Source organism: Antedon bifida, chromosome 5, assembly GCF_963402885.1.
Source record: "Antedon bifida chromosome 5, ecAntBifi1.1, whole genome shotgun sequence".
In the NCBI taxonomy this organism is placed as follows: domain Eukaryota; kingdom Metazoa; phylum Echinodermata; class Crinoidea; order Comatulida; family Antedonidae; genus Antedon; species Antedon bifida.
The window spans coordinates 21,782,573-21,804,484 of NC_136230.1; the positions used below are offsets into that span (position 1 = coordinate 21,782,573).

Sequence of the window (21,912 nt, forward strand, 5' to 3'; positions counted from 1 at the left end):
TAAAAATAAAAGACAAAGAAAAGATGCAGTTAGAGGGGTAATGTTACTCATCGCAGGCAAATCTTAAAAACTGAACCGGTTTCAAGTAGTAGGCGAAGATGGCATAGACCTGAAAAGGTTAGCATCCCAGTATGAATCTATTAGCTAGCCTAAGGTAATAACTATTGATTATACAAAACATTTATAAAATAAGCCTACTGCCACTGTGGTCAGACATTTTAATGGAAGTCAAGTTTATATAATCCTACAGTACCAATGTGTTTAGGCTACTCTAACGGCCCATTCAAGCTTAGCTATTTACCCGGGTAAGTTGGTTTCATGGGATGGCCACCAACTTAACAGGGTATTTGAATCTATGCTCTTTTAAAATTAAAGCGTTTCTGCCTCATTATACATTGGAACAGGCCTTCTGATGTTTCACCAACTATTATAAGAACCTATTTGCACAAACTTAACTTGTTGCAATTGTTCTCTTCATTTATAAAACAGCTGATTATTGTTAATACACGATTATGTTTTACAAATTATGTGTTTATTCAATTTTATGGTGTCTGCACTAATATACTAAAAACAATAACAAAACACCATCGTCCGATGCCTATTTTACATACATTTCTTAAATTTTCAGTTAGATATACTGTACTTAATACGTTTTGAAAGTGGTCTTGGTTACAGGTGCTGTTAAATTAAATATTCATGGTTATTATAGATTGAACAATTATTTTCCATTTAGCACATAATAATAATAATAATGCTTTAAGCATAATATGCTTAGATAAACTACTGTAATACATCTTTTGGGCCCAGTTCTTTGTTGCTCCTGTGTGTTGTAAGTGGCAGGTCAGAATACAAGATAGTAAAATTACTATTTTTCATCTTTTAAATGAGATGTTTAGCTGTCGGTTCCATGCCCAACATTGTAAAAAAATACAGCAAGGGAGATTGCACGATCCACCGCTGAACAGAGAGTTCCTCCCACTTTATGAGAGAACGAGAAAGAGATTATTCAATTTAAGTCGACATTCATTTAGCAAAAGAAATATGAATATATTTTACAAGTCAATAATTAATTATCTTCAAATAATCAAATCAAATTTGAACTACCAAACACCAAGACGTTTGAATTATCTAAAAAGAAGTTATGGTACGCGCAGGAAGGATGGATCCTCTTGCATGTAGGTCTACTTCACGCATTCAGTCTAAAGTGGATGGATTAGATACGCGAGTTTATGACGTTTTTAACGATAACAGCAAGGAGTTGCCGTATCAACTGTGGTGGATGTGAGTGTGTCGATGTAGGCCTAAATAAACTTTTTTTTTATTTCAATACTTTCGTCCAGATGTCTGCCGGTGTCACATTCTTCAAAAATGGCATATGACGCTCTATAAATAGTGAAGAAATTACACCATAAACACAAGAGAAGAGCCGGAAATGCGATTAACGGTCATCTAGAGAAAAAAAAATAATACTCCCGTTCTAGGGTATGGTTCCACTAAACAACGATCCAGTCTGCCATCAAACCTGTACTGGTTATGTCCCCGTTGGTGTGCAACAAAAAATACATAATATCGATCGAAATCACACTAAATCACTATTGGTTTTCATACTACTATTCTTCAATATTTTTTTTTTTTTCAAGCTTCATTTGTATATGAGGAAAAAGTTATTTTTATTTGATTTGTTCTGTATTTCTTTTTGTATTTGCCTTATTTTCCCCTGAATTTAGTCCATTGATTGCCTGGGGCGCAAGCAACTTGTTTAATTGGCCCTGTAATGATACTCTAGAAAATATGATAAGACAATCAATAAACAACTCATTTCATGTGATAACTGTAATTACACTTCCATTAATTAAGACTCATCTTTTCAAATAAATCATATGTATTCAGCTGTCAATTAAATTGATGAACCTTAATTGAAATATAGCAATGGCAAATGCCATTTTATTAGTTTATGCTTGGTAGGTTATGAAATTGACAAACTCTGCTATGTGAAGTTTATAAATTGATAGATACTTCATAAAAAGGACAATTATGTAAGATTCATAATAACCCATATGAAGCAACCAATCAGGATTAACTTTGATTTATAACTTTAAAAATGCAAGAAAAAAGGCTCTAAAAGACAAACACATAAGTCATACTGATGGATTAATTGGTCAATCTATCAATCACTAGTTTTCAATGGATTATGAATCAAAAACAATTATTAAGTTAAAAAAGTAAAGTACTATGATTTCAGGGTTTAGTATTTGAAAATCATTTCTACTGAGTTCAATGGTATTTGATGGGGTATTGGAGTCGGAATTTATTTAAAGGATGTGTTTATTCAAAGGTTGTTTTTTTTATGATGGAAAAGGGATTTGTACACAAATTAAGTTTGGTTAACATTTAGATAACTGTTATTGTAGGATCATGCAGAAAAAGATTGACATTCTAACACTGATAATAAAGTTTAAAATTTTACATTCGTGACTTCAAATAACTTTTGATAAATAAGTTAAATATTGTACAGATTTATATTTTGGCAAAGAAAATATGATTGCAAAAATCATGTACTAAAGTCAGGTTTTTGGTAGATTATGTGTTCCAAAAAGGAAAAACAAATAATTAAGAATGTCTTAACATTTTGGTTGTTAGGCTACAACCATCTTCTTGTCATAACCGAAACATCAAGACAATCTCAAATTTACTTTTTGAAATACATGGTTTACTGCAAACTGACTTTACTAGATTATTTGCATTAATAAAAAACATTTTAAAATACAATTTCCTTAAAATATAATAATACCACTTGTATGAAACACAACAGGTTGTTCCATCGATTGAAGGAAAAGACATTAAATATTTTGAATGTTAAAGAATTTGGCAGATCTCCCTTTGCAAGAGAATTAAAGGAAGCAATTGTGTTTAAAACACTATTAAACAGCAATTTATTTTATAGATTCTTTTACATAAAACACATATGTTTTGGGAACATTAATACAGTGTAATATTAAATAAAATGTTATAAAATATAATAATACCACTTGTATGAAACACAACAGGTTGTTCCATCGATTGAAGGAAAAGACATTAAATATTTTGAATGTTAAAGAAATTGGCAGATCTCCCTTTGCAAGAGAATTAAAGGAAGCAAGTGTTTAAAACACTATTAAACAGCAATTTATTTTATATAAAACACATATGTTTTGGGAACATTAATACAGTATAATATTAAATAAAATGTTAATTTTATATAACCCGTACCACCAGTACGTCTGGTAAGGTTTCAACCTGACCACTTTTTTACAAAAGCCTTTGACAACCCTGTGACTAACAGAGATTGTTCCCTTTTCTTGCAAAAACCGCACCATTTATTTCTTGTGGCTACAATAAATTAAAAATATTTCTAATATGCTATTTTGTAGTGAAATCTTTAATTTTGTTAATAAGTTTATAAAATGGCCAATTTAACATTTCATTTTATCCATCTTTATCCTGTTTGGGGGGATTTAAGTAAAGTAGTTCCTACATTAATATAGGAATTATGCACGTGCTATGTTAAATAATAATTTTGCACAAATTGTCAGAAAATAAATGATGTTATTTTTGTATTCAAGTAGTTATATATATTATTATATTGTTATATACAAGTATTTGTAGAATGAAACAAAAAAACAATTTAAAAATAAAAGAAGAAAAGAGAAACACATTTAAGTAAAGAAAGCGAATGAGTTTAAGAACCAATTATGTCACTTACAATGTAAAATTAGTTGAATTAATCACATTGCGATTACATCTAACAAACTTCAAGCATAATGGTTTCCTTTCTATGACCTCATTATAAAAACAAAATAGGAATTGTTGATGTGGTTTGTCCATTAAAGCATTTGTTTTCTCAATGTAAATGGTATTCACATTGAATAATAATCATGTAAGTACTCTGAAAATAGCAATGACGGACATTCAAACTGTGAAACTGCAGAGGTGGCCAAATCCAACGACAGGAAGTCATATCAAAGTATATTCACATCTCTTTATCAAAGGTAGTCTCAGACAAAAGGTGGACAATTGCCGTTGCTTTTGTTAGTTCTACAACAATTTCCTCTCTTAATTATATTGTAGAAGCAGCTTGAGGCACACAAGGCTTTAAGATTTCTCACTTAAGGCGTGTAGTCTCGAGCGTTCTAGCTGTAATCTACTGCTGTGATTTCACTGATAGTTGCTATAATTATAAAGCACTAATTTAGCTTTTGGAAAGAGACAGGTTACATAAGAATTTCAAAAAAACATACATATGATGTACATGTTTATTACCTTGAATCATATACTAATATTGCAGGCATACACTATACTGATGCATTCATTTATTCTTTTTTTCAGGTGCATCAGTAACCTAAATGGTTTCTAAGATCAAAAACTCACAGCTATGGTGGTGTCTTGGTCATCTTTTAACATGGGCTGCAGTTTTGTTTTGATTCTATTTTTTCCAAATTCCTGCACAATAATTTTTATTGAAGTTTCTTGTACAGCAAATAATAAATCAAACCTTATACAAGACAATTTTATATATTGTGATTGCTAATATTATATACATTTATTCAATAGAGTAACAGATTGGTTTAGGTTATAAATGTATTTAAACTCTATGCTTGAAGGAAATGTTGGATGAATGTTTAGTCATAATATATCAAGATGAATACATAAATCTTATATCAATCCTGCATTGTATATCATTTGTAATGTTTATTTAATTGTGAAAATTTTAAATTACATAACTTATTTGAAATGGTATTTCTGAAATAAAATGATTGAATGAAAATATTTTATTTACTTAAATTCCCCTTAAATATCTATTTACAACTGAATTACGTATAGTATTTCTGACATTATTCTCTAATAATAGAATAATCTTTTAAAATGAGTAATAAAAGAATAAGTAAAGTACATGAACAAAATAAATTTAGCAGTGTTTTCTCACGTTGATTTATGGTTTTATTGGTTCTCTATTGATTGAATCACGTTATTCTTCAACTTCTATTCAAATCAATCTTATGAATGTCATAACACCCTAACACTATTAATATCGGCATTCTTCGTATTATTCTCTTAAACTAAAGTTTCTTTTTAAAAGGTTCAACGAAACACCAAAGCTGAAAAACATGTTGTGGACGAATGCCCAGAAACAATGTAGGAAGAGTCAACTAAGTCGGACATGTATTGTTCACCATTTATCCTCAAGGCATTCTCTTTAAATCCCTGTATACCCACAGGTGTGTTAATACGTTTCTCGCACGCAACATGTACTCATCTATTGTCTGTCGATTGCTTGAATAACTACCAACGGTTTAAACACCCTTATCATCTTTGTTTTCGCCGTCTACTCTATTGTGTAATTTTGATTTGAAAAACTTCCTCCTCGAAAGCTATCCAAACTTCTATTGTATTCAAACAGTACACTACTATAGACTGTTCAAATATTACACAAAACCCCTCTATATTTTAGAAGTTTACTGAATGGAGTGAAAAGTTTATAAATCACCGCCAACTATACGATCATTGTGAAGTCAAAACTGGATTAATACAATCATTCACAATGCTGCTGTACTATGATGACCACCTGGTTGCTAAGCAACCTTACATAAATAGAAGTGAAACAATACAGTATATATTTTTTTAAAGAAATAAAGTTGTTATCCTGTCATTTAAAAATAACAAATATGTAATCTTTTGGATCAAAATTACTTTTTCTCTTCTCGATATTTTAAAACATATTATAAGGTAATACAATTTACACTTATAAGACATAGTTTTTTTGTAAACAGTGTAAATTTCAAAAGAATATAATTTAATTTACTTAATTTTAAAATTATGCATTTAAATTATCTCTTAATCTCAACTTTTAAACTAGAGATTATAGTGAATGCTGTCTTTTTTTAAAATCAATTATACTGTGGTGTAATAGGTGCAACCGACATTATCACTTTAGTGTAATGGATGCAACCGATGTGATTGAATGATGTAGTGTAATTGGTGCAACCAATGTGATCACTGTAGTGTAATTGGTGCAACCAATGTGATCACTGTAGTGTAATTGGTGCAACCAATGTGATCACTGTAGTGTTACGGTGTGGTCTCTGTTACAGTGTTCCTACCCAAGGGGATGGCCTCGATGAGTTGATTGTGTAAAAAGGGTATAAGAAAGTACAACCCTTAAAAATGAAATGAATAGTCACTTTCTTTATCAAACAGGATTTCCAGTGAAGTATGAAAAAAAAACACGAGACTTTGAATTATTTTAAACAGGAAATGAAAAACAAAACATTCATCTGTTATTAAGTTTGAGTAAAATAGCAAAACAAATAGCAGGAAAGCTAGCCCTTCTGGGAATATAATTAAACAGCAATGATCTAACGCCAATGGGTGTACTTTGAAAATGAACACATTGTACTATATAATCCAACACACAGCAGTAGATAATACACAAAAGTGAAGTCAAATACTTAAAACTTCTGGAAAAGCTTCAGAAAGATGATGTTAAATTAATCAACAAATCATTGCTTTACAGGGAGTATTAACTACCAGTCCAAGTGAACTTTGTGCCACATGAAATTGATATTCTGCAGCCAGTTGAATACACAAGTGCATGATCTTAAACTGAAAAAAAAAACAACAAATGCTTTTAAAGAATAGTTTGGGTTTAATGGTTAATGAATTAAAGCCTGAGAGCACTGTGAAAGACAAGTAACAAAATGAAAATGGAAGTCCCAAAACAATGTATGGGGATACACCCTCGTCGCTAACCAGGGTTCAAATGAACTTTGGTTAGCACCAATTGATTATCAGCCTCCTGAGGATTCAGTGTCTCATATTCTAGTAAACAGGCAATTTATAACTAAAAACCAATGACTAATTTTTCACCAAATGTTTTCCTTTTATAGTCAAATAGATTCCTTAAAATTTATTTCTGCCAATCACTAATTACCCTATGTTGTTTGTTGACTATGGGAAGGGAGAGGGAATGTCCTGTACATGGCGTTTCTTGAACCCTAACTTGAAAATTCTAACATTATAACCATTCAATCAATTTTAGAAACATTTCTCCAATCCTAAGTGTTAAATTTTCTTCAATCATAACCTTTTTTCTGCTAGAAAGTGTAAGGTAAATTAATAATTAGTAATCCTTCAACATAAGAAAAGAAAAAAAACAACAAAACAGTGAAATCCTCTTTCTGTCAACTAACTATAAAATGCAAATAAGGTATAGGCCTACAGTAATTCAATAACTGTTGAACACGATGCGATTGCAACTCTCCTCTCCACCATTTCCTAAAAAGTGTATTTTCAAGAAGTCATCAATTTTCTAAAATTGGGGGCTACTACATTCTTTTAGACTTTATCAATAATTCAAAAGGAGAATTATTATAGTATATATATTTAGTCTATTATTATTAACGAATAAAAATAATACTTGCAGGAGTAGACTTTAGGAGAGAGTTCTAGTGAAAATAAAGTGTCCTGTAAACGAAAATATACCTTAATTTTCTTGAGTATAATTAAAAATGGCTATTGTGGCTATTAAGCAAATGTTGGTAACAATAATACAATTGTATACTACAATACAATTGAGTTGTGATATTAACCATTTATCCTTTTGTATTTAGTGAGTGAGACCCTGTAGGTATATACCACTCATACTCACTTGTTCAGATGTTGAAAGTAAAGTATCACTTAGCAACATACTCAATGTCACAATAACTTGTTGTTTAACTGAATGCAATCTCTCAAAGCAATTGAATAAGAGAAAGAATGAGCCTGAAGTGCAATGACAAATGTAACCTGTAGGCTACTGAAGACAGAAGATATAAAAAAATAAAAGACCTACCAGAATGTCATAATTGGCATGAAATAGGTCATGTATTTAGAACATTAGTATTTCGAGATTAGGTGAAACTTTATTAATAATTAATTATTTTAAAGAATGCTTATTTAAGCTTCAGAAGAGGATCTCTTTATGCCTTGCTCCCAATGGTTCAATCCTAACCAGTGGCTGCCTTGCTCCCAATGGTTCAATCATGATCAGTGGCTGCCTTGCTCCCAATGTTCCAATCATGACCAGTGGCTGCCTTGCTCCCAATGATTCAATCATGACCAGTGACTGCCTTGTTCCCAATGGTTCAATCATGACCAGTGGCTGCCTTGCTCCCAATGGTTCAATCATGACCAGTGGCTGCCTTGTTCCCAATGGTTCAATCATGACCAGTGGCTGCATTGCTCTCAATGGTTCAATCATGACCAGTGGCTGCCTTGTTCCCAATGGTTCAATTATGACCAGTGGCTGCCTAGCTCCCAATGGTTCAATCCTAACCAGTGGCTGTCTTGCTCCCAATGGTTCAATCCTAACCAGTGGCTGTCTTGCTCCCAATGGTTCAATCATGACCAGTGGCTGCCTAGCTCCCAATGGTTCAATCCTAACCAGTGGCTGTCTTGCTCCCAATGGTTCAATCATGACCAGTGTCTACCTAGCTCCCAATGGTTCAATCCTAACCAGTGGCTGCCTAGCTCCCAATGGTTCAATCCTAACCAGTGGCTGTCTTGCTCCCAATGGTTCAATCCTAACCAGTGGCTGTCTTGCTCCCAATGGTTCAATCATGACCAGTGGCTGCCTAGCTCCCAATGGTTCAATCCTAACCAGTGGCTGTCTTGCTCCCAATGGTTCAATCCTAACCAGTGGTTGTCTTGCTCCCAATGGTTCAATCATGACCAGTGTCTGCCTAGCTCCCAATGGTTCAATCCTAACCAGTGGCTGTCTTGCTCCCAATGGTTCAATCCTAACCAGTGGCTGTCTTGCTCCCAATGGTTCAATCATGACCAGTGGCTGCCTAGCTCCCAATGGTTCAATCCTAACCAGTGGCTGTCTTGCTCCCAATGGTTCAATCATGATCAGTGTTTGCCTTGCTCCCAATGGTTCAATCATAACCAGTGGCTGTCTTGCTCCCAATGGTTCAATCATGATCAGTGTCTGCCTTGCTCCAAATCGTTCGATCATCACCAGTGGCTGTCTTGCTCCCAATGGTACAATCATGACCAGTGGCTGTCTTGCTCCCAATGGTACAATCATGACCAGTGGCTGTCTTGCTCCCAATGGTACAATCATGACCAGTGGCTGGGTTATAACTCATAGCATTAAGACTTCTTATAAGCACATGGTGTATCAGCACATGATGTATAGTTATTATTGAGTAGTATATAGAATTACCATAACATAATCAATTAAATGTGCTTAGAAATCTGTGTATTAAAATGATTATTTAAATCATATTTTTTAATTGCCTGGCAAATTTGTTAAATATTTGCTTCCTATTAAAAAGGCAGATTCAATTTCATTAAACCATTTATTTGTTTTCTGAAACCAAAAGATAAAATTTCCTTCATACAATTTAACTACTTCCTCTGAGCATAAACAAGCTTCATTCATTTTGTATTATTTATTAGTTTAACTGCATTCTGAAGTATGATTTGTTAAGTATTAATATATAAATATCTAAAGCTGGGATCAAGTGAGATAAATATAACACAATAGCTAGGAGATATATATGAACTTTCAAAAGTTGGAAGAGTCATTAAATAGTTTTTGATCATTTGTTATCTATGCTTGCTCCAGCCTGATTGAGTCATCTTCACCACCTGTCATGAAAATAATAGTAACCACAACAATAAGAAGACAATACAGTTTAAAAGAAACCACTGAAAAAAAGAACAACTAAAGATTAAATTCTATTATTCTAGATACCTCTGCATGGGAAATCTGGGATTTAGAATTCAATGGTAATAATCTTTCTATAGAAATTTGATGAAACCTTGAAGAATAAAGAAGACCTAATAGATTCTTTTCCATTAGCAGGCAAAACGATTATAATTTTAAAGGGATTATAAGGCTGCTAAATAATACAAATTTGACAATTTAATTTATATAGTTGATATATGGTTGGCTAAATGATATTAGTGGTGTCTACATTAACATTTGTTTAGAGATAAAGAAAAAAAATTAATTAAAACCTTCCATTATTATTATATTATATATTTTTATAATATAAAGTGTTTAAAGTTTCATCTCACAGACTATAGTACAGTACCACCACTATTTAATCAAGGGGACACTCTGGGTGAATGGAAGTTTCTGCCAAAGAACATATTTTGGACTTCTGCTATAGTGCTATTCTGTATTCTCAGATGATAATATCATCAAAGCAGCTTTGCATCAGGGAGTTAACATTAAGTTGTGATAAAAATTGTAATTAAAATGTTTTTTTCATGCACAGAAACTATAAAAAAAAATGGTATAAGCAAAAATCCACTGACAGTAGTAATATGAATACTTACTTTATCTGATCCTTTACATACAGGAAAACAAGTTTACTACAAGTAGTGAAAAAAGTGTGTTAAAACAAGTAAAAACAAAACTGATCAAGAATGAAGAGTTAAAAGGATACAATGTTAAAATGAAAAGTATCGGTAAATAAATGGTGCATTGTAATCAAATTGATTCAATAAAAGGCCATAATAGCATTTAGTATCTTGTTTCATCTTGCAATAAAACATGTAAAACACATTGATTTTTCCCATTTTCTCATTTTAATCATCGACCATCGTCTGTATTACGTATGAGAAGCAATGCGAGTGAGAATTTATAATCCACGAAACAGAGAAACTCAACGGGGCAGGCATTCAAACACGAACTTCAAATCCCGCATGAATCTAAAGGTGTCAGAAGTGAGTAGTATTTAATCCGATTCAATTCATAAAACGTGAGGTATTTTCAAGTGACAATGTAAAAACAAATGGCAATGTAATCTGATTAGTGGATGTAATGACTCCCACCAGGTTTAACTGAAGGGGGTGCAGTAAATAACAGCTAATTATAATAACAAATATTCAAAAACTTGTTGATATTATTAAATTAACAACTTTTATGTGTTTCAACTCTTTGGAGGGATCAAATCAAATTGTCACCAAACAAGAAAAATAAAGTTGAATATGAAGACTTAGTGTTAGTTTTATTAACCAATTTATAATTAGGTTTATAAAAAAATTGGCCTTAAAAACGAAATATCTCTATGCTATAAATTTTGCTTTTATCAAATAAATAATTTTTTACTACAATTTTGTTCTGTCAAAGAGAACTATTATGTAATATTATTTGTTCAAGTGGACAATATCTTAAAAGACAAGAAATGTTATTTAGAGTGTCATAAAGGTCCCATAACTATTTAAGACTGAACTAGCTACAATATATACTATATACTAGACTGTACATTCAAACAAAAATAATTCTTCAAATAATTGTATTGTACTTTTCAGTTTATAACTGCAAATTAATCAAATTATTTTAAGGATAAAAATACATAAAGTACTAGTAATAAATTAAATATATAAAACATTCATAAATGTTTCTTTCCCAGCTTGGCACTTCATATTTAAATAAACAGAATTTACATTTTATGTCACACTAGCAAAGACATGTTGAAACAATTTCCATTTACGCTAATGATTGATTAAACTAGAAAGAAGAAAAGATTTATATATTAATAATTAATTTTAGGGTAAATACTTGTATTTGTAAATTATTAAAGTGTAATAATTTAATTTTAATCTACAATTAACTTTGAATATAAATTAAAGTATTTAGTAAGGAAGTTTAAATGAAATACAATATATCTGCAAGAAAAGAATTAATTGTTATGTTAAATATATTATAAAAAATATATTTAATTTGAATATTAAAAAGCTACACTCAGACATTTTATTTATTTAAAGCTATATTTTAATTGAAAAGCACCAGTGACATTTTTGAAATGTGCAGTATATAAAAGTTAATATAAATCTAATATTGTTATTTATTCACCTCCATAAAGGCAAAAAATACAATATATTTTATTGCCACTTTTGGTACAATACAAACTACAAAAATGAATAAATAGATACAAATATGTTTAAAATACAGAAATATAAATTAACAATTTTACCAAAAAATCACTAAAATAACAACCACGATTCATAATAAATTTCTAGGAAAATGTTTTACTCCCTTCACTTTCAATTCTTAGAATTTGCATTATTTTCGAATTCCTTAAATCTTACTTCATTTCTTAATCAAAAAAATTAATTTTATCTTAACCTTGAATGGTGTTGTTCACCTTTTGTTTCCATGCCAATAAAATTACAATTCATTTTCAAGAAACCCCAAAGGGGCACTTAAAAAACTTAAAAACAATTATCTTAAATTGAATTTACATCTTTGTTAATAAATTGCTTAAAACAATTGGTAGAAATAGTTAGATTTGGCAAATATACTTATTAATTTGTTAATCATTATTTAGTACGGAGGGAATGATTTATTTCGATTACATGATTGGCTAGTTCTCTAATTAATTAATTTGTCTGTGCATATTTGATAAAGGCATTAAAGGCCCAGATGGAGGGCTGACAGTGACCTTAAGCTAGCCTAGTAATTCTTCAAGTCTTGCGCCTAGGGTGAAGATGAAATCATGTTGTTGCCGTGGCGCTGTCATGCTGGGAGTCAAGCCCACGAGTCAAGGGAAAACGGATATCATACCATGCAAGTTAAACGCCACCACAACAACGTGCTTTGTCATCAGTTTTTCACGGCAAATCTACCCCTACCAGCATTCTGGCTTTGAATTGTATTATTTGAGCCAAATTCCATTTCCTCTCTCGCCACAATAATGATGGTTAAATCAGTTTGTATTAATCAGTGGTAATATCCAACTGTGCATTTCTCTTTCAGTATGATATTAACATATTGTATGTTTACCGGTTTGTTGTCTTCAAAGTATGATTGTGTTTACATGCAGTTTAGTAATAAATTAGAAATTAATACTAGTATTGTGCTTATATTGTATTCTGTCGACGATCCGGACGGTAATCAAAGAGGACAGTAATTAACAGTTGATGGTTATTTCGAGACACAAGCGATGGTCAGCCCACTTCTGACATTATCAGCATACCCTGTACACGCATACTTGGTGGGCGTGTTTGAATAGGTTCTGCGTCAGCCAGGCTAAATTTTAGTTCAGCAAAGTACAAAAGGATTCACTAAAACATCCAATTAAAACCTGAAAAATGGCTTACTTATTTTTTTTGTTATGAATTTATGAATCAAAGTGAATTCATAGCCTACACATACAATAATATACACAAGATAGGTTTTAATTAAATTAATAAAACAACTAAAAATTAAAAACTTCGGCCTACCATGTGCGTCAGCTTTTTCATCGGACCAAACGTAAAATAATATACGTTTATATTTATATACATAAACGCATACTTCATTATTATAATAATAATAATGAAGTATTATCATCCCCTTTCATCTACCCGCCCAGATACGAAAGCTCGCTATTATTGGTAATATAACTTTTGAGTGTGCTACTTAGCACTTTCACCTGTTTACAGTTCCAAAAAAAAAAAAAAACTACCAAAAAAGATGAAAAACATTACTCACTTCTGTAGAAAAAAAATGAAAACCATTATTATTTCACTTATAAAAACACAAAATAAACGGGTTAACCAAAAACCCCATGTCTGACATACAATTTGACTCTTTTTTCCTTGAAATTAAAGATTTTTCAGGTAAGTAACTGATTTTCGATCAAATTTTGGTCAACATGAATAACTAAAATGGAATATTCAACAAAATAATTTTTTAAAGGGGATAATAAATCCTTATCATTAGAAAAAAATTTAATGTGATCCTCATTCTGACTGGAATAAACAAAACTTTTCAGCACTTTGAATAAAACAACATACATGTACGGTGGCCTATAAGTGTCACGGCAACTTTCAAAAAATATCACGGCAATTTTTTCAAAAAAAGCCACGGCAATTTGAAAAAAGCCACGGCAATTTGAAAAAAGCCACGGCAATTTGAAAAAAGCCACGGCAAATTAAAAATAAAACATCACGGCAAATTAAAAATAAAACATTGCGGCAATTTAACAAAAATACCAGGGCAACTTAAAAATGAAACACCACGGCAAATTAGTATTGAAACACCTCGGCAAATTACTAATGAAACACCACGGCAAATTACAGAATGCCACGGCGGAAGTGAGTTACCACGGCGGAAGTGAAACCTTTGGAATCTTCGATTTTTTCTGAGGTAAGTAATTATTTGTGCATTGATGTAAATATTATTATATTAATTTATTATATTTAACTGCAGCAGTTTACGTGTTTATTGCACTCTTCTTGAACTTTCTAGGCCGGGCTAGACCATAGGCCTTATTACAAGGTAGGCCTAGGCCCTATAACATTCTACAATGTTTTAATATATTTACAGTAATCTGTTTTTTATATAAAAAGTTGTTTTTACAGTAGACCTAGCTACTACTGTAGGCCTAAGGCCTAGGGCTAGTAGTAGGCATAGCTAGGCCTAGTGCAATAAACACGTAAATGCTGCAGTTAAATATAATAAATTAATATAATAATATTTACTTCAATGCACAAATAATTACTTACCTCAGAAAAAATCGAAGATTCCAAAGGTTTCACTTCCGCCGTGGTAACTCACTTCCGCCGTGGCATTCTGTAATTTGCCGTGGTGTTTCATTACTAATTTGCCGTGGTGTTTCAATACTAATTTGCCGTGGTGTTTCATTTTTAAGTTGCCGTGGTATTTTTGTTAAATTGCCGCGATGTTTTATTTTTAATTTGCCGTGATGTTTTATTTTTAATTTGCCGTGGCTTTTTTCAAATTGCCGTGGCTTTTTTCAAATTGCCGTGGCTTTTTTTGAAAGTTGCCGTGATATTTTTTGAAAGTTGCCGTGACACTTATAGGCCACCGTATACATGATATATGACACACAACGGAGTGAATAGTGCATGGTTCTAATAAATAAGTTAGAATATCAGCTTCTGTATTTTATCATTGAGAGTGCATACAATTTTTCGTGGTGCATGTTATATTTGCAATAATAATCAACAATAAATATATATATATATATATAAATACCAGGCACAGAACAAATTCTAAACCGCCTGGTGATATACTGAAAATGTATTAATTTGAAACGATAAAGATGAGGAAATCTGTGAGAGGAGATTCAAAACCGGAACCTTTTGCTTGATATGTCCTAACCATTAGACCACTGAGGCTTTCATAGTATTGTTCAAACCCGATTAAATAACGACTCTGTAACACTCTTGACTTAGTTGTATGTACGCGCACCAGAGATAAAATTGTATATATTATATGGAATACACTAGCCCAAAAGCTCTGCACATTTTTTGGCTGTTATACTTTATTGTTTGATTTAGTTTTTTGATTATTTTATTTGTATATCCATTGAGATCCAGTGACTGATACCCACTGCATTGTCATTTTTTCCGTAATTTGCCTATGGATTTATATATGTCTAACTTATCAGGCAGAGAACATTAATTCTAAACCGCCGGTGATATACTGAAATTTAATTAATTTGAAACGATAGAGATGAGGAAATCTGTGAGAATGAGAAAAAGTTGCCTCAACCGAGATTCAACCTGAAAATGTCCTAGCCATTAGACCATGGTATTTTTCAAATGTGATTGGATAGCAACTCTCTACGTGGTATGGTGGAACAGCACTAGAAAATTGATATATATTACATTTTTCAACCTTGTTGTAAGAGTAGTTCAGTCCCTGTATAGTTACACATCCACTTCAATTTTTACTTTGTTGAATAGTGGATAAGTGATATTTTATAGATTCAAACAGGATAGATGTATGTTCTTTTGCTGGCTTCAGCCCAAATATGTTTTAGACATTCTTTGTATATGTTAATAATGTCAATAGGCCTAGATACTGTATTTTGACATACAGTAGGTGTGTACACTGGTTTGTGATGTGTCTATAAATAACAGGTATGTTAGAATTAATTCAATAGAATACTGAAGAACTTGTTTGAACATGACTATATTGAGTCGCTTTGTCCAACAATTGAAAAGAATAAACAAGCAGTAATATGACAACAAAATGAGTATATAGATCAAACAAAAAGCTTTTCTAATGGCTATTTACCTGATTATAAATAATCTTCAACTCTTTGATCAACAATGCAGTTGATGATAACAATATCTCATGTCTCCAATAAAAACCCACCACTCAAGGGACTTGTAAATGATTCTGATGTAATTTCAATATAGACCTTGTTGAGGTTAATATTATAAGCATCTTCAAATAAGGATAATATTTAAGAATCTTCATAAGGCGAAAACAGTTTAGATTTCTGTGTGATGCAAGCTCCATAGACAATATTTAGCCATCATCTCCCTTCCCCTTGGAAGTCATGTCAAACAATATTTATGTGTAGGCCTAATGTGTGTGTTTCATTGTTTGGAGTTGCCTATGTATTTACTAATTATAAAGTATTATTTTTTTTAAATAACAATTTTGGCTAAAATTTTAAAATTAACGGTAACTGTGTAGACGTGGTATTGCCTCACATCACATCTTTCAATCTTTATCTATACAAAATTACAAATAGTTACACAATTCAATTTTATCTCAGATAGAGCAGTATAATCCATTCCGGACAATAAGAAGAATACTAGCAGGGGTCAACGATAACAATACCTTGGTCAATAATTGTATACGATATCTTGTAAAATAAATACTGTGATATCTATTAGTAAGTGTAAGCAGACTGGAGCATGTGACCATCATTCTCATTGTGGTGTTTCACAAACTTTACGCCGTAACGCTATGGTACGATCATTTTATTATCAAGTATTGGCTAATAACACAATTTCATAATGCAAAAGTAGGGGCCTGCGCATTTATGGGAAATTTAGGACTTTGCCAACAAGGCAAATGTCTCTTGTCAATTCTCCACTTGGTACCCACTTTATGGGGCCTATAAGACCCATAGAAATAAGTGAAATTGTGAAAACTATCATTTCTTTATGGCTGAACTGTAAAACAAAACGTAATTCAACAGTTACATGTAGTTTTTTTTAAATAGGTAACTCTCGTCACTAGAATTTAAAATTCTCAATATTTGTAATTGTAAATGGTAATCAAAAGTGCTTGTATTCTCGCCATTTGATTGGTTAATTACGCATCATGTGTCATTCATTAGTGCAGAATAATGAATGACAAGTGATGTGTAATTAACTAATCAAATTGGATGATAATTCAAGATGGATTAATTGTCAGTAGGTGTGTCATAAAACAAATAATAAATGTTCTAAGTTCGTTGAATAAAAAATAGGCATCCTACATCAATCAGATGTAACCAATAAAATAATCTGTAAAAAGATATTGACATTGAGATACAATAACAGTGATTTACAAATGTGTAATAACCAACATGATCTGTAATCAAATAAATAAATAAAGAGGAATATTTTAGATTATTATTCTATTAAAATATTAGTTTACTATTGGTTTTGTTGAATTCAATTATAACAATTGTTCAGGAATAAATCAAAACAAAGAGAAATTCTAATTTAAAATTCTGTGTATTAAAGTGAAATCACTTTATACTGGTATTTATATATTGATGGTGATATTTATGCAATCAATTGATACAATTTAGTCATGAATATTAGTTTATATTCATAATGAAGGTCATTCGCTGACGGTATAAATCTGGGGCATACCTGAGTGAAAAAACTAAGCATAATGCAGGCTTTGTGGCTATCAAACATTTTTAATACAATTCTTCTGGAGAAATTAATATTCCTGTAGGCCGCAATTTATTTGCTAAATTTTGTTTTATTAATAAGACCAGCAGTTTCTTGAAACAGCGAAACCCATATCGTCAAAAGTACACTTTTATGTTAATCTCAAGTACTTCGATGCTTTGAGTATAAAGCACTATATAAGATTGTCATACAAGTACAAAATAGGCCTAGTGATGAGTAACACCTTTGTTAAGAAGTTCTAAACAGCGCTAAACATTTAATAATTGATTTTAACATTTTACTGATTTTAGTTTAAAAGTTTATTCAAGGTCAATCAGAAAGAAATTGCCCCAGCTACATCCAGTAGTCATTTTTCAAGTATCAACAATTTTAAAAAATAACTTTAGTAGGCTAGATATAATATATTCATCAATTTGATGTATTTTTGTCATCACAGAACTTGCCCAAATCAATCTTTATTAATGAAACTTAATCAAACCAACAAAAATGAATTAAAATAATAGTAAACAAAAACTTGAGAAATATTTTGTTTACATTTTCAGGGTATAATATCACCTGATTCTTATATCTAATTCTTTTTTACATTGCAGATAACTTGGTTTATCAATCCTACATTGTGTGGGTGCTTGAAATGTCAATTGCCATTTATTTGGTGCAATCTACATTATTTATCATCTTAATTGTGCTGCTCATTGTTCGCAATTTGGTCAGGTAATAGTACATAGGTACGGTATCTGTTGACATTATATGATAAGATACATGATGGAAGCGGAGCAACAAAAGGCTATTTGACATTACATATTGTTCCAGACTGCGTTATCTTCACATTTTGATACTGGTGTTAGGTCCTAAAAGAAAAGCTTTTCAAAGGGTCAAGGGGTTGTTGATTGTAGGTTCAATGTTGCTGATAACGGGTAATACAGATTGCGTTTTTCTAAAATACATAATTGACCCTATATACATATGGATTAGTAGGGCAATATGTATATAAGGGCAGCATTTCATTTCATCCAGATATTGTGATACAAACATTTTTATAATTGATTGAATTTGTGTGTATTTTTTTAACGTAAAGAGTACAAATTAATAGTCTATATCGTGCCTGCTTTACCTGGATAAACCGGCAATAGCCCTCTCTCTCCAAAGACAGGATACAATTATGAAAAAAAGAAAATATGTTGAGCACCCTATCGTTTAATGGTATTGTCATCGTCATCCCCCCTAATAGCATCATCATTTCTAATTTTTTAGTTTGAGTCTTTTATTTATAATTTTGTCTACAATATATATTAGTGTGTATATTTCTGCTTACAAATAACTAGTTTAAATGTAGTTGAATTGTTTGTTATAAGGCCTATATAACTGCTGTATTTTGTTTCCCCCTTTTAAACAGCAAACAGAAACGATAAAGTGTACTAAACCTACTACAAATCTCATTATAGGGAGTGGAGTAAACAACAGTCATGTGATTGAACCCCGGACCTTGGGATTGGAAGGCAAGCGTGTTAATCAGCACCAGTGCTTTTAATTTAATCTAGAACTGTTATGTTTATTTGAGTGCTACATGTTACCGGTTATTTTAAATTTGTCTTGTTTCTTCCTCTAGTAAAACAGGCCCAAGAGCAAGGATAGAATTGACTTGCAGTGTAAATTGTAATACATGTTTGAAGTTTTCTTCATCCACATCAGATGTACTGTTATCCTTTGGTGCCAAAAGAGTGTAAAGGCAAGTGTTAATTGTGGTTTTTTTTTATTATCTATGAACAAAGAAATATTGATAACATTATTTTGTTCAAATAGATATTTCACATGATAAATATTCCTTTTGGGTTTTGTGATATTTTTCTCACGGTTTAGACGATTTTTAGACAAAGTAAAGAGATTTACAAAAGAGTATATACAATATGAAGTTAGGTTACATAAAAGCAATAATATTGATAGGCATTGTTGCTTATCAATCAATATGCCTAATAGTCATAAACTATAATTTAGACATTTATAACCAGATTAAAAAAAACCAAAATGTATGTGAATTTATCTCGGTGTAAAAACACTAAAATACAAAAAGCAGCAAAGGCTAAAAGAATTACATTCATAGACAAAATTATGTACAACATAGGAAAAAGTAACAATGATGTACCATAGAAAACCAACCTGTAATCTATACCTGCAAAATCAACGGATCTTTAAATGAGCCTTAAACATTTGCTTGAAAGTGGCTGATTAATTAAATAAAGATGTAATGTCTATTATGTTAAATGTGGAGAATATTTTCATCAACTCATCATAATTTTTACAGATTATACCAAAGTTCCTGTCAATTGGTCACCCTGGTAAAACATGACAAATGAATAATATAATATTCTGACTGTTCAATAAAAAATATTGCTAAAAACTTTGACTTGATGTAAATGAATAAAGATTAAAATAATGATAGTAAAAGCATCAATACAACTAGATGAATGCTTTGCATTTAAGCATTATTAATTTTAATTTTTCTGGACAACTAATATTACATTCACACTGAAAATAAACAACAAATTAAGTTTAGCGCAATCACATTCATCGAATGTAATTCAATGTCAAATGTCAGACAGATATTTAAGCAGTTTTCTTCTCATCACTGTTGGAAATCAGGTTAGGTAGAGTTCAGGTGTTCTAACCTTATTTGCCTTCCAGGCATATTTTCCATCACGATAAAATAATTTACATCATATTGTTAACTGCTTAGATTAAGATTTTTCACTTTCAGAAGTAATTTTATCCATGTTTTAACAGTAGCCCAATAACCTAGATATTAATGGGTAAATTCTTGTATAAAATAGTACATGGTCACATGATCTGATCACATGACTAACAATGCATTTATTACTAAATCATTCGCATATATAGATTTCCGGCCGTCAATGGGATGGAACGTCCAGCTGAGTTAGATGGCCATCTGGTTATATACAGAATTGGGTTAAATAAATAACCTAGATTCTCAAATACTTGGATAGCTTTTCAACAGTAAGACAAAAACGTGAAAGATAAAAGGAAGAAAAAACAAGGGTGCATCAAAGTAGATAATTTATAAAGGTGGAAGTTCAAAAGAAGAATGTGTCCAGAGCAGAGGGGGGTAACTGGCAGGGTTAATTCATCAATAGCTTGTGAATAGCGCAGAAACTAGGGCAGGGGAGCGAACAGCATGGAGAATCTTTGCAATACGAAGTAAACAGCTGTGATCTGTGATCTCATTCGTCGAGTGTTTCTTCATTTCTAATTGACTGGCTGTTTCAAAAAACTTTAGATCATTCAGCACATAGCGTGTGTTTAGATATCTTTGTAACTAAATGAAGCTAAACAAAATAAAACTATTGGTACAAATATGAACACATTTTCAAAAAGATTGTTGGATGGGTGGCCTACTTAAAAAGTGACATGCAACATAGGTGAGGTGGCTACTGTAATTATAGCTATATTTATCTATTTATTGTTGAATCAGATGTGTATTAATATTTAAATCAAGTAACAAAAATAAATACTAAATGCTTTGATTTTATCTGAAAGCTTGAACTTTAATTTACTTAACAATTACCTTGCAATTATATAGGTATAACTATCTGCTTGGACATTACCCAAGGATAACTATATCCCCTGGACTTTACCCAGTATAACTATCCCCTAGTAAATTATCCCAGGATTACTATCCCCTTAGGAAATTACCCAAAGATAACTATCCCCTAGAACATTACCGAAGGATTACTAGGCATATCCTCTTAGGACATTACCCAATGTTAACTATCCCCCAGGACACTACCCAAGGTTAACTATCTCCTTAGGATATTACCCAGGATAACTATCTCCTTAGGATATTACCCAGGATAACTATCCTCTAGGACATTACCCAGGATAACTATCCCCTAGGACATTATCCCAGGATTACTATCCACTTAGGAAATTATCCAAGGATAACTATCCCCTAGAACATTACCCCATGATTACCAGTCATATCCCCTTAGGACATTACCCAAGGATAACTATTCCCTAGGACATTATCCCCTATCCCAGGATAACTATCGCTAGGAAATTTACCTTGCAATTACCCCAGGTATACCTATCTCCTTAGGACATTACCCAGGATAACTATCCCCTAGGACATTACCCAGGATAACTATCCCCTAGGACATTATCCAAGGATTACTATCCACTTAGGAAATTACCCAAGGATAACTATCCCCT

General features: G+C 31.7%; 2 long non-coding RNA genes across 2 annotated transcripts in view; one reads left to right on the forward strand and one right to left on the reverse strand.

The window, feature by feature from the left end:
• LOC144842024 (uncharacterized) overlaps positions 1–21,912 on the reverse strand; it is a 46,944-nt gene that overhangs the window by 12,964 nt on the left and 12,068 nt on the right. The gene's annotated exons all lie outside the window — the stretch shown is intronic.
• Positions 18,289–21,126, forward strand: LOC144842025 (uncharacterized). Its single transcript, XR_013612071.1, has 3 exons — positions 18,289–18,402; positions 19,298–19,417; positions 20,584–21,126. It is a non-coding gene; the product is annotated as an uncharacterized LOC144842025 (long non-coding RNA).